This window comes from Pipistrellus hanaki (genome assembly GCF_964339955.1).
Source record: "Pipistrellus hanaki genome assembly, chromosome: 1".
Lineage (NCBI taxonomy): Eukaryota > Metazoa > Chordata > Mammalia > Chiroptera > Vespertilionidae > Pipistrellus > Pipistrellus hanaki.
The window spans coordinates 716843-726478 of NC_140503.1; the positions used below are offsets into that span (position 1 = coordinate 716843).

The following is a 9636-nucleotide window of genomic DNA, read 5'->3' on the forward strand; positions in this document are numbered from 1 at the left end:
CCAGGTACAGAGTCAGGCTGCTGGTCTTCAACATTCTTTCACAAATGTCTTATTTTCCACTTGAGGACCTCCACAGGATGAATTCTAAGGATTTCAAAGCATTTGATGAGCCCACTGATGCTCTAAGCACTGAGCCACAGCAGCCAGAGCTCCTGTTTTCAAAGATGGAAACTCTCTCACTTTGAAGGGCTGGGAAACAGGACTTTTGCACACAAACAGCAGGAAACTTGAGTGACATCTGTGGTTTTGGGAGGCAGCTCTGTGCTTGTGAGAGTGGCAACAGGTTAGAGACAGAGGCTGCGGCCACAGCGTCCAGCCCAGCCTCTCCTACCTCATCACTTATACACGCTGGAGGTTTTTATAGGGGCAGGAATGGACTGCTGGGGAACCCGCTAGAATTGTAGGACATAGTAATAATCCTGGTCTGTTTACTGTGATGGTTTATTCTGAATAAAGAATTACATTCTATCCTGGCTGTCAGGGGGACCTGGGACTCACCTGGAGTGCAGCCCTTCCTCCCCCTGGGGGCTGCCTGTTGTCCTGGAGAGATGAACAACTTCACTGCAGGAACAGAGCAGCAGCCCCCTGAAGATCCAGCCCTCTGCCCCCTGTCCACGGCCCCTCGCCACACCCTGTGGCTCCTTCCACGGAATCTTCACCCTTTCACTCAATGTGAGCAGCTGCTTAAGGGCTGCAGAGCAGGTTTTGTGGATGACCCAGTGCTCTCCCTTATTGCCCGCAGCATTGGGATGAATGCCTGTATGTGATTCCACCCCAACTCTGCTCACCCGGCACAGGCACTGACCAGGCAGCACAGACCATGCACTGACCAATCAAATATTTGTGTGTGTGAGATGTGATGGTGGAACACAACAAGGAGAATCTCTTACTCTCAAAATAAAAGCTTCATTCAATGCAAATTCCTACTCCCAAACCCCAGAAAAGCAACATGGCCCACGGCGGGTGAAGGGGAGCAAGAGGAAGCCCCATCCACGTGCCTATGAGGGAGCACCCCTGGGTCCTCATCAGAACCCCAGGAAGGAGGACTCTCAATCCTGGGAACTGCACCCAAAGGAATGGGCTCAGGGTGATGGGTCTCAGGAAAAAAGGGAGGGAGGGCAGGTCAGGAAGGGAACCCTTGTGGCCAGCATCCTTGATCCCTTTCCCAACTGGGGTCGCCATAGGATGACAAGGTCAGGCATGTAGCCCAGGTCACAGCTGCACCTTATATGCAAACTCCATGCAAATGGGGCTCTCCTCCTGCTCATAAAAGGGGGCCCTTGACAAGCATGTTGGGGAGACACCAGAGCCCAAGCACCTGAGACAGGACTTCAGCGGCTCCATCATGGACTTGGTGCCAAGCTGTGTTTTCCTCCTGAACATTTCCCAAGGACATTGCCAGGAGTGGGGAGCGCTGATCCCTGTGCCTGTGCCTGTTTGTGCTTCCATGTGATTCTAAGTCCCCCTGTGTCTCTTTGTTAGCAGGTGTCCAGTGTGAAGTGCAGCTGGTGGAGTCTTGGAGAGGCCTGGTGCAGCCTAGGTGGATCTCTGAGACTCTCCTGCACAGACTCTGGATTCACCTTCAGTAGCTATGAAATGCACTGGGTCTGCCAGGCTCCAGGAAAGGGGCTGGAGTGGGTCTCAGTCATTAGTAGTGGTAGTGGTAGTACCATATACTACGCCAACTCTGTGAAGGGCCGCTTCACCATCTCCAGAGAAAATGCCAAGAACACGCTGTATCTGCAAATGAGCAGCCTGGAAGATGAGGACATGGCCATGTATTACTGTGAAAGAGTCACAGTGAGGGGAAGTCTGCATGAGTCCAGACACAAACCTCCTTGAAGAGACAGCAGTGCTGGGCTGCAGGGTGCATCCAGGACACCAGGGGGCGCTCAGGGCCCACAGCACAGAATGCAGCCCCAGGAGCAGGTGCAGAGGGAGGGGGAGGAAATGGCCTTCCTGTTGGGCACAGGGATTTCCTCTCAAGCTCTCAGCTGCCTCCAGGGAAGGCTCTAGCTCTTTCTCTGAGGCTCTAATTTCCTGCTTTCTCACTGCAGACCCCAGAGGAGGAGGTAGCACTGCTGCTGGCAGATGACATGTGGGCAGTGATGGGGACTCTCCTCACAACATGATACTGTAGATAGAAAACCCAAAGGCCTCTACCAAAAAGCTACAAGATTTAAGAAAGGAGTTCGGTAATTTAACAGGATATGAAATTAACAGGCGAAAGTTGATGGTACTTTTATACACCAATAATGAATTCTCAGAATGGGGTACCATTGCATGAAAAAATTATGATCCGTAAGAATAAAACTAGCCACATAGGTAAAAGACTTGTAGTCAGAAAAATGAAGAGTATTGAATAAAAATATAGAGGAAGATATAAACAAGTGTAAAGTATACTGTGATCATGGATTGGTAGAATTAACATCATTAAAACGTTCATATTACTCAAAGCAATCTACTGACTCAATGTAATCCTCTTTACAGTTATGACAGCATATTTCACAGATCTACTACGAATTCTCCTAAATTTTATATGGAACCAAAAAAGACTGAAATTAGCCACAGCAATCTTGAGAAAGAAGAACAAAGATGAAGGGATCACAATACCAGATATTGAATTATACTCCAAAGCCATAGTAACCAAAACAGTCTGGTAATAGCACAAGAACACGCGTACACATCCATGGAACAGAACAGAGAAACCAGAAGTCTACCCAAACCATTATGCTCACTTAATATATGATGTAGGAGGCAAAAGCATACAATATAGTCAAAATAGACTCTTCAACAAATATTGTTGGGAAAATTGGACAGATAAATGTGTTAAAAAAATACACAAACATACACTATATATATAGGAATATACTCAAAATGATTAAATGTAAGTAGGGAAACCATTAAATTCCTAGAAGAAAGCATAGCCAGCAAAATCTCACACATCTCTCATAACCATGTGTTTACAGATACATTTCCCAGGACAAAGGAATCTAAGGAGAAAACAAACAAATAGGGATACATCAGAATAAAAAGTGTCTGCACAGCCAAAGAAACCATCAACAAAAATGAAAAGGGAAGCACAGTATGGGAGAACATATTTGAGAAGGATACATGTGATAAAGGGTTAATATCCAAAATGTATAAGAAACCCATACAACTTAACCAAAGAAAGACAAACAATCCAATTTAAAAATGGGCAAAGAACCTAAGTACACATTTCTCCAAGGGGAACATACAAATGGCCAAGAGACATAGGAAAAATGGTAAGAGTCACTGACCCTCAGAGAGATGCAAATTAAAAGGACAGGGGGTATCAGCTCACACCTGTCAAAATGGCTACCATCAACAAATCAACAAATGACAAGTGCTGGTGAGGGTGTGGAGCAAAGGGAAGCCTCCTACTCTGCTGGTGGGAATGCAGGCTGGTGCAGCCATTATGGAACACAGAATGCAGTTTCCTCAAAAAATTACAGATGGAACTGCCATTTGACCCAGTGATCCCACTTTTAGAACATATGCTAAGGGAACCCACACACCAATCATTAACAACGTATGGACCCCTATGTTCATAGCAGCACAAACTGCAATAGCTAAGATCTGGAAACAGACAAGTTCCCTTCAGTAGCTGAGTGGATACAAAGCTGTGATACATTTATGCCACAGAATACTAAGCAGCAGTAAAAGAGAAGGATCTCTTACACTTTGGGACAGCATGGAGCGAACTGGAGAGTATCATGGTAAAGGTAATAAGCCAGTCAGAGAAAGACAAGTATCACATGGTCTCACTCATATGTGGAACCTAATGAACAAAATAAACTGATGAACAGAATGGATCCAGAGACCTTGAAGCATGGAGCAAACTGGGAATCTCAGAGGGAAATCATGGTAGGGTGGGTGGGTGAGTGGGAAGATGTCAAACAACAAACTCATATGCACAGAGGCTTAATTCAGGGACAGAGTCAACAGGTTGGTGAAGGCCTGGGGCACCCGGGGTGGGCTAGAAGGTGTCAATGGGGGACACAAGGGGACATGAGTAATACCTTCAACAATAAAGGTACAATTTAAAGAAAAAAGAATTAGGACCTGGACCCTCAGACTCCCACTGAACATGGTCCCTGTGTCCCCATCTTCTCTCAGGTGGGGTCAAGACCTCAGCTATGAAATACTCTGCTTCATGAATATTCAAAAGAGAGGAGGCAGACCAGGTTAAATATGGATAAGTCTCTGCCCTGAGGGCATCACCCACAGCCACACCCTCCCCTACAGAAGTGCTCCCAGCACAGCACTCACCATGGACTGCAGCTGGAGAACCCTCCTCCTGGTGGCCATGGCGACAGGTAAGGGGCTCCTGTCCTGGTTGAGGAGGGTCCAGGGAGAGTCCAGGGGGATTCCACTCACTCCTGTCTCCTCCCACAGGTGTCCACTCCCAGGTGCAGCTGGTGCAGCCTAGGGCTGAGGTGAGGCAGCCTGGGGCTTCTGTGAAGGTCTCCTGCAAGGCTTCTGGATTCACCTTCACCAGCAATTGGATGCATTGGGTGCGACAGTCCCCAGGACAGGGGCTTGAGTGGGTGGGGAGGGTTGACCCTGGAATTGGAGGCACAAACTACGCACAGAAATTCCAAGGCAGAGTCTTCATCACCGCAGTCAAATCCACAAGCACAGCCTACATGTAGCTCAGCAGCCTAAGAACCGAGGACGTGGCCTTGTATTACTGTGCAAGAGATAGTCACAGTGAGGGGAAGTCAGTGTGAGCCCAGACACAAACCTCCATGAGGAGGCATATGGGCTGGGCTGCAGGAAGCGTCCTTGACACCAGGTGGAGCTTAGGACCAGCACAGGGCCCAGATTAGGAGCAGGTGGAAAGATGAGGAAAGAAACCATTTTCTGCTCATCTTAAAATAGTTGTGCTCTAAGGCTCAATCACAGAGCTCACAGGAAGCTTTGTCCTAGATCTAGTTTTAATGATTGTGTTTGTGAACAAAGAGGGGGCTCTGTTCTATGGAAGAAAGGGGCCTCATACTAACCTGACAAGCTCAGGGGAGGCCTGCATGGCATTTGTAGCAACTCAGAGTCCTGAAATAACCACAAAAGATGGTCTGAAAATTAAATATTTAACTAAAAACTAGGCCAGTATTTTCCCTGACAATGATCAACTTAAATCTTCACTGAGCCCATTTGCCTTTTTGGCTCTAAGATAACATATTGGTGAAATGACTGGGTAATTTGTAACTTCCTTTTTATCCCTAATCCCTCAGGGCACAACAAATAGCACCAGGACATTCCCTCCTTGTGATTGTTATCAAGTTAATCATCAACTGTTAATTATCTTAAACTTTCCTGTATCCATCCTATAAAAGATGCACCTGTCCATCACCACACTTTGTACCCTATCCCAGAGGTCTACCTGCTTTGCTTTCTCCCACTCCTTAATCTAACACCAATGAATTTCATGTAACCCATCTACATCCCTTCTTTTGATTGCAACGTATAAACACAGATGTAACCGCCATTCTACAGAGCGTTATCTCAATTCTTTGAGGATCTGGTTACCAGTATATGCCCACATTTGGCTCAAATAAACTCAGAATATTCTTTACAGGTGTAAATGATTTTTACGTTAACAGATCTTTGTTTTTCATGATTGCATAGTGTTCCATGGTATAGGTGTATCTGCTAATGGGCACTTAGGCCGTTTCCAAAGCTTAGCTGTTGTAAATTACACTGCTATGAGCATAGGGGTATATGCATTCTTTTTGATGAGTGTTTTAGGTTTCTTAGGATGTATTCCTAGAAGTGTGATCACTGGGTCAATGGGAGTTCCATTTTCAATTTATAGATGGAAATCCTTATTTTTTCCTAAAAGACTATCCCAGTCTGCATTGCTAATGGACCAAATAATGTGATGAACAAAAGTAGACCCAGAGCCATAGAAGCATGAACAAACCATGGAACCTCAGAGGGAAGGTAGGGAGGGTGGTTGGAAGAAAGATGAAAGACATCAACCAATGAACTTGTCTGCACATATGCCTCACCTAGGGCACAGACAATGGGGTGATGAGGGCATAGGGAGGGAATGGGAATGAGCAGGGAGAGGATAATGAATAGAAAGGGGGACCTATGTAATACCTGAACAATAAAGATTCGGAGAGGAAGAGAGAGAGAGAACCTCCTGTTCACTATCCAGTCACCCAGTCCCCGCCTTGCTCGCTCTCACCTCCCTGTCACTCCTCACTTTCCCTCTTTAACTTCAAATGCACAAACGCAGCTGCAAACGGTTATTCTCTGGCACTTCGGAGGTTTCGCTCCCCCACAATTGTCATCATTTGGCCCCAATAAAATCTGATCAAATATGATCTCCATGTTTGGACATTTATTATATCAAAATATTGTCTTCTTCATTTACACCACATGTTAAAACACGTTTTTCTCCATGTGCAGAGGGACGTTCACACAATGATGAAACACCTGCTACTGTAACAAAATTTACCAGGTGACCAACACCTAACAGGAGCACCTGGAGATACAGGAAAACCCACTCATTTCAAGAAGCACTAAAGCCTAGACTCAGAGGAGCCTGTATCCAAATCCTGAAAGAGCCAATATGGAAGAGGAAGCTTTATCTTTATACCCTCCGGTTTCTTTGTCACCCAAATATGGATCAGACTTCTGGACCCATTGGGGGCTTTGCAGAAAGCCCCGTGTGCTGGGGTCGGGCTCTGTGACCACCCAAAGGCCTGGCCTGGCACCAGCGCTGATAACCCTCTGGGGGTTGTGTATGGCTCATGGGTTATGGCCTCTGTAACGTGGGAGTGTTTAGGTAAACAGGTTTGCAATACCAGATGATTAAAAAAGTGACTAGACTACAGGCTAACAGGAATGTGCATTAGGGACGCTGATTGACTCGGTACAGAGTCAGGCTGCTGGTCTCCTACATTCTTTCACAAATGCCTTATTTTCCTCGTCACGACCTTCACAGCATGAATTCTAAGGAGTTTGCACACTTTGGTGAGGGCACTGATGCTCCAAGCACTGAGCCACAGCAGCCAGGTTCATGTTTTCAATGATGAAACTCTCCCACTTTGAGGGGATGGGAAAACAGGGCTTTTGCACACAAACAGCAGGGAACTTCAGTAGCATCTGTGTATTTGGGAGGCAGCTGTGTGCTTGTGAGAGTGGCAGCAGGTTAGAGACAAAGGCTGCGGCCACAGCGTCTATCCCAGCCTCTCCTGCCTAGTCATGTGCACACGTTGGAGGTTTATATAGGGGCAGGAATGGACTGCTGGGGAACCCACTAGAATTGCATGACAGTAATCCTGCTCTGTTTACGGTGATGGTTTATTCTGATTAAAGAAGCATATTCTAGCCTGGGTGGCAGCCGCAGGAGTACATGGGACTCACCTGGAGTGCAGCCCTTCCTCCCCCTGGGGGCTGCCTGTTGTCCTGGAGAGATAAACAACTTCACTGCAGGAACAGAGCAGCAGCCCCTTGAAGATCCAGCCCTCTGCTCCCTGTCCACAGACCCTCACCATACCCTGTGGCTCCTTCCACGGAATCTTCATCCTTTCACTGAATGTGAGCAGCTGCTTAAGGGCTGCAGAGCAGGTTTTGTGGATGACCCACTGCTCTCCCTTATTGCCCACAACATTGGAATGAATGCCTGTATGTGATTCCACCCTGTCTCTGCTCAACTGGCTCAGGTACTGACCAGGAAGAATGGACCATGCACTAACCAATCACATATTTGTGTGTGTGAGATGTGATAGGAAACACAACAAAGAGAATCTTTCAGTCTCAAAATAAAAGCTTCATTCAATGCAAATTCTTTTTTAAATATATTTTATTGATTTTTTTACAGAGAGGAAGGGAGAGAGATAGAGAGCTAGAAACATCAATTAGAAAAACATTGATCTGCTGGCTCCTGCACACCCCCCACTGTGGATGTGTGCAGGAGCAACCAAGGTACATGCCCTTGACCGGAATCGAACCCAGTACACTTAAGTCCGCAGGTCTACACTCTATCCACTGAGCCAAACCGGTTTTGGCTCAAGGCAAATTCTTATTCCCAAACCGCAGAGAGCAACATGGCCCAGATGGGTGAAAGAGAACGAGAGGAAGTCCCATACACACACATCTAGGGGAGCACCCCTGTGTCCTCATCAAAATTCCAGGAAGGAGGACTCTCAATTATGAAAATGGTCCCCAAAGGAATGGGGTCAGGGTGACGGGTCTCAGGAAAGGAAGGAGAGAGGGTGGGTTATGACAGGATCCCCTGTGGCCAGCATCTTTGAGTCCTTTCCCATCTGAGATCGCCCCTAGGATGACAAGGTCAGGCATGCAGCCCAGGGTCACAGCTGCACCTTATATGCAGACTCCATGCAAATGGGGCTCTCCTGCTGCTCATAAAAGGGGGCCTTTGCACTGCACGTTGGGGAGACACCCAGGCCCTAAGCACCTGAGAGAGGACCCAGGGCTCCACCATGGACTTGGTGCCAAGCTGCATTTTCCTCCTGATCATTTTTCAAGGTCATTGTCAGGTGTGGGGAGCGCTGAGCCCTGTACCTGTACCTGTTTGTGCTTCCATGTGATTCTAAGTCCCCCTGTGTCTCTGTGTTTGCAGGTGTCCAGTGTGAGGTGCAGCTGGTGGAGTCTGGGGGAGGCCTGGTGCAGCCTGGGGTGTCTCTGAGACTCTCCTGTGGAGCCTCTGGATTCACCTTCAGTAGCTATTGGATGAACTGGATCCGCCAGGCTCCAGGGAAGGGGCTGGAATGGGTCTCACGAATTAATACTGGTGGTGGTAGCACATACTACACCGACTCTGTGAAGGGCCGCTTCACCATCTCCAGAGACAACGCCAAGAACACGCTCTACCTGCAAATGAACAGCCTGAAAGTTGAAGACACGGCCCTGTATTACTGTGCAAGCGACACAGTGAAGGTTAGTCAGTGTGAGCCCATACACAAACCTCTTGAGGAGGCAGCAGGGCTGGGCTGCAGGGAGCGCCACAGACACCAGGGGGCGCACAGGAGCCACAGCACAGAGAGCAGCCCCAGGAGCAGGGGCAGAGGGAGGTTGGAGGGAAAGGCCTTCCTGTTGGGCTCAGGGATTGCCTCTCAAGCTCTCAGCTGCCATCAGGGTGGACTCTTGATATTTCTCTGAGGCTCTAATTTCCTGCTTTCTCACTGCAGACCCCAGAGGAGGAGGTAACACTGCTGCTGGCAGAGGACAAATGGGCAGCGATGGGGACTCTCCTCACAACATGATACTGTACATAGAAAACCCAAAGGCCTCTACCAAAAAGCTACAGGATTTAAGAAAGGAGTTAGGTAATTTAATAGGATATGAAATTAACAGGCGAAAGTTGATGGTACTTTTATACACCAATAATGAATTCTCAGAAAGGGAAACCAGACCAACAATCCCATTTACCATTGCATCAACATTTTGATACATAAGAATAAACTTAGCCATGCAGGTAAAAGACTTGTACTCAGAAAAGTGCTTGGTGTTGTATAAAAAGATAGAGGAAGATATAAACAAGTGGAAAACTATACCGTAATCATGGATTGGTAGAATTAACATCATTAAAATGTCTATATTTACCCAAAGCACTCTACAGATTCAGTGTAATGCCCA

The 9636-nt window shown here is 47.2% G+C and overlaps 1 gene segment (V, D, J or C); it reads left to right on the forward strand.

Moving 5' to 3' along the window:
- The first annotated feature begins 8437 nt into the window (after positions 1 to 8437).
- LOC311626142 (immunoglobulin heavy variable 3-74-like) lies at positions 8438 to 9263 on the forward strand. The segment is given in 3 exons: positions 8438 to 8526; positions 8621 to 8937; positions 9189 to 9263.
- The last annotated feature ends 373 nt before the right edge of the window (positions 9264 to 9636 follow it).